The sequence below is a fragment of the Hemitrygon akajei genome, chromosome 6 (assembly GCF_048418815.1).
Source record: "Hemitrygon akajei chromosome 6, sHemAka1.3, whole genome shotgun sequence".
NCBI classification, from domain to species: domain Eukaryota; kingdom Metazoa; phylum Chordata; class Chondrichthyes; order Myliobatiformes; family Dasyatidae; genus Hemitrygon; species Hemitrygon akajei.
The window spans coordinates 172,010,469-172,015,451 of NC_133129.1; positions in this window are offsets into that span (position 1 = coordinate 172,010,469).

Sequence of the window (4,983 nt, forward strand, 5' to 3'; positions counted from 1 at the left end):
ATAAAATTTCATTATACGCTGATGATATTTTACTTTTTATTTCTAACACTGAAACTTCTTTACCTTTGGTTCTTTCTTTAATCTCCTAGTTTAGTTCTTTTTCAGAATATAAGCTGAACCTACATAAAAGTGAGCTATTTCCTTTAAATGACCTAATGTCATCAAATGCCAAATTTCTGTTCAAAGTTGTTACAAGTCAATTTACATATTCAGGTGTAACAATTACTAAAAACTTCAAGAATTTATTCAAAGAAAACTTAAATCCCTTATTGAATTATGTGAAAAAGACGCTTTCTAAATGGTTCCCTCTTTCTTTATCCCTAATTGGCCGAATTAATTCGATTAAAATGAAGATTCTTCCTAAATTTTTATATCTTTTTCAGACCTTACCTATTTTTATTCCTAAAACGTACTTTGATTCTTTAGATTCAATTTTAACCTCTTATATTTGAAATAATAAACAAGCTCATTTAAGTAAAGTTTACTTACAAAGAAATAAAGAGATGTGTGGACTAGCCCTACCCAATTTTAGGTTTTACTATTGGGCTGCCAATATAAGGAATATTACTTTCTGGTCCTATTATATTTATCATAAAGATTGCCCATCATGGGTCTCCTTAGAAGTTAATTCTGTAAAAAATTCCTCTATTGTCTCTCTTCTGGGATCATACTCTTCTTTTTCAGCAAATAAAACAACAGATAACATAATTGTTAAGCAAACTTTAAGGATCTGGTCTCAATTTAGAAAATATTTTGGTTTAGCGAATTTTTCATTATCATCTCCCATTCTCCTTAATTATTTTTTTATCCCTTCCATGACTGATAAAGTCTTTAAAGATTGGGATGAATTAGGTATTATGTGTTTTTGGGACCTGTTTATCTCTGGATCTCTTGCTTCATTTGACCAATTGTCAAATAAATTTGCACTTCCAAAATCACATTTTTACAGATACCTTCAAATTAGAGATTTTCTACATCTCCAATTAGCTACTTTTCCTATAGGTCCTGATAAAAATTTACTGGACGATCTTTTAAATTTAAAACCTTTTGTTAATGGTTCTATTACCGGTATCCATAACTTGTTGATTGATTCTAGACAAGACTTTTTAGATAAAATAAAAAAAGCTTGGGAGGATGACCTAAATTGTCAGATTTCTGATGATAGATGGAATAAAATTCTTAAACAGGTTAATAAATCATCTTTCTGTGCTCGTCATTCTCTTCTACAATTTAAAGCAGTTCATAGAGCTTACATTTCTAAACAGAAGCTCTCCAGTTTTTACCCGAATGTTTCTCCACTTTGTAATAAATGCAACTCTGCTGATGCCTCTTTAATTCATATGTTTTGGTTTTGCCCTACAATTGAAAAGTTTTGGCGGGAAGTATTCCATACCTTTTCATAACTTTTTAGGGTCCAATTTGACCCAAATCCCCTTACTGCCTTGATTGGTATTATTGCAAATGAAGATAAAACTTTAAATACTCCTAACCTACAGGTTTTAGTTTTTACCTCTCTTTTAGCAAGAAGAGCAATCTTGTTTAAATGGAAGGAGTCTACCCCTCCTACACATCTTCAATGGCTACGTGATATTATGTCGTATTTAAATTTAGAAAAGATCCGCTACTCAGTCTTAAATTCAAAACAATCTTTTTATGATATTTGGGGACCTTTCCTAAATTACTTCTCCAATTTATAAATTTTAACAGTGCACAGACATTTATGTATATTTTTATCTTCTTAAGTGAATATGTTTTTTTTCTAATTATCCATTGTCATCCATCAGCTTTTTTCTTTGGTAGTTGGTCGGGGGTTGACTTTTTTTATATATAAAAAATTTCTTTTATGATGTATGACCTATCTTTAAATTTTTGATTACAGAGTGGTATACCTTTATGTGTTATGCTATAACATTTTGATCAATTTTATTACAATATATGAATGTACACAAGTTATGTTGAGATGTATCTATGTGTTGCACTCTGTAAATCTTTTTTTTCTTCTGAATAAAAATATTGTAAAAAGAAAGACAAGCCACTGTAAGTTACCCCATGTATAGGTGAAGTAACATCCAGGGAAAACTGATGGGAATAAAATAGGATTTGTGTAGGATAGTGTAGGAATTTGTATAAAAGTTCAAAGTAAAATTTATTATCAGAGTACATACATGTCACCATTTACCACCCTGAGATTCTTCTTCTTGTGGGCATACTCAGCAAATCTACAGAATCGTAACTGTAAGCAGGATCAATGAAAGAGCAAGAGCATAGAAGACAACAAACTGTTGAAATGCTGCAATGAATAAATAACAAAAGCATGAAATAAAAGATGAAGAGTCCTTAAAGTGAGATAATTGAATTTGGGAACATTGCAATAGATGAATATAATTATCTTCTTTTGTTCAAGAGCCTGATGGTTGAGGGGTATTAGCTGTTCTTGAACTGATGGTGTGAGTCCTGAGGCACTTGTAACTTCTGCCAGATGGCAGCAGTGAGAAAAGAGCAAAAGGGACAATTGACATTGACTCAGTGGTCTGTAAACTTGTACACATGCTGTGTGACTACGCCTCTAGGTCCGAAGTACAGAATAATCTCTGTCATATTCACCTTCGAACCGCAGACAAAGCCCTTCATAAAGACATCAGTGAAAAGACAATGCAGTACTGAAGTTCATGAAATTGGTACTACTCATTCAGGCTGTTTTTATCATGTGATAAAAACGGATTCCATTTCAGAGAAAATATGAACTGCAATGGAAAACAGGAGACTCACATAAATGTGTGGGCTACTGGTGCAAAAACAATGGAGCACAGTGTATGAGACTTCAGTATCACTTAAAGGAGACTTGTCTAAGCTTTGCAAACCCATTGCTCCTGGTAGTGCTGAGACTACCATAATCAGGTCTCTTTACATGTACTTTCAGATCCTCATTCATCCCCATGCTGTGTCCTTTACACCCCAAATGCCAACCTGATTCCTTCTCTATCAGCTGATCTGATCTCTCATCCTCCAATCTACCAATCTAATATCCTCCAACTATCAATTACCTACCAAATACTGTTCTTCACTCACCAATTGACTCTCTGAAATAAGGCAACCTCCCCCAACTGACCAGCAATCTCCTCCCATTATAAAACATCTGAACCTTCTTATTCAGTTAACCCTAACATCTTTAAATTTGTGCCATTTACAAACCACCCCTATCTCTCTGCTCAACTCTTTGTGCTCCTTACCCAAACATGCCATGTCCAACACCCAAACCTACAGTATGTCTTCCAGATCCACCACTACCAACGGGTACCTGGCCAGGAAAGAGTTTACATTTCTAATCAAGAATCAGGTGGGGAAAGTTTGTGAAAATCAACCAAAAAGACTGCAGGTACTGAAAATCTGAAACAAAACACAATGCACTGGAAATATTCAGCATGTCAGGTAGCATCTGTGGAAAGAAGTATGAGTTAACATTTCAGTTTGATGACCCTTTGTGTGAAGATTTTAAGATATCGGGAAAGGGGTTGAGCAATTCTGTGTGGAGGTGACATCCAAAGTACATTAAATGACAAAAGTGGTGGTTCTTTCTCCATTTCTCTTACCTTATTGTCCTGAACCAGCATAAATATCATCACCCACCGCAACACTGAACTGATCAGTAAACACAAACTATGGACTCACTTAGAAGGACTCGACCACTCATGTTCTCAATGTTATATATTTGTTTAATTATTTACCTATCTATTTGTCTATTTATCTTCCTATTTATTTTAATATTATTACTATTACTTGATTTTTTAAAAATATTTGCACAGTTTGTCTTATTTTGCACATTGGTTGTTTGTCAGTCTTTGTAATTTTTCATTGATTCTGTTGTATTTCTTTGTTCAACTGTGAATGCCTGCAAGAAAATGAACCTCAGGGCAGTATATGGTGACATAGATGTATTTTGATAATGTTTACTTTGAACATCTGTCATTTGACTTCTCCTTTGTTCCATTATTATATCTAGCATTCCACCTTTGACCCTCTCCCCTGCTCTGCCCTTAACCTTTCCCTACCTTTAAACATCTGGATGAATGGTGGCACAACAACAGCCTCTCATTTAATGTCAGCAAAACCAAAGAGTTAGTTATTGACTACAGGAGGATAAAACTAGAAGCCCAGGAACCAGTCCTCATCAATTGATCAGAGTTGGGAGGGTCAGCAACTTTAAATTCCTCGGTGTTATCATTTCACCGGGTCTAGCACATAAGTACCGTTACTAAGAAGGCATGGAAGCCCCTCAGCTTTCTTAGAAATTTGTGAAGATTCGGCATGTGATCTAAAACATTGACAAACTTCTGTAGATGCGTGGCAGAGAGTATACTGACTGGTTGTGTCATAGGTTGGTATGGAGACACCAATGCCCTTGAATGTAAAAACCTACAAAATGTAATGAGTGCTGCCTCGTCCATCACAGATAAAGTCCTCTCCTCTATTGAGCACATCTACAAGGAGCGCTGTTTCACAGGAAAGCAGCATCCATCATCAAGGACCTCCACCATCCAGACCATGCTCTCTTCTGGCTGTTGCTATCAGGAAGGAGAAACAGCAGCCTTCAGTCCCACACCACCAGGTTCAGGAACCAGAGGGGATAACTTCACTCAGCCAAACACTGAACTGATTCCAGAACCAATGGACTCTACAAATCATGTTCTCAATATTTATTATTATTTTGTTTTGTTTTTAATTTTTGTATGTGCACCATTTGTTGTCTTTAGCATATTGGTTGTCTGTCAATCTTTGTGTGCAGTTTTTCCATTAATTCTATTGTTTTTTTGTAATTACTGTGAATGTCTGCGGGAAGATGAATCTCAGGTTAGCATATAGTGACATATATGTACTTTTTTGTGTCGGGGTAAAGATATGTCTTTACCAAAGGAGATGTCAGGTGCAGCTTCCCTCTGCTAGCTTGCAAGTCATCCTCGGACAAGGTGTGGCCACCTTGTTACC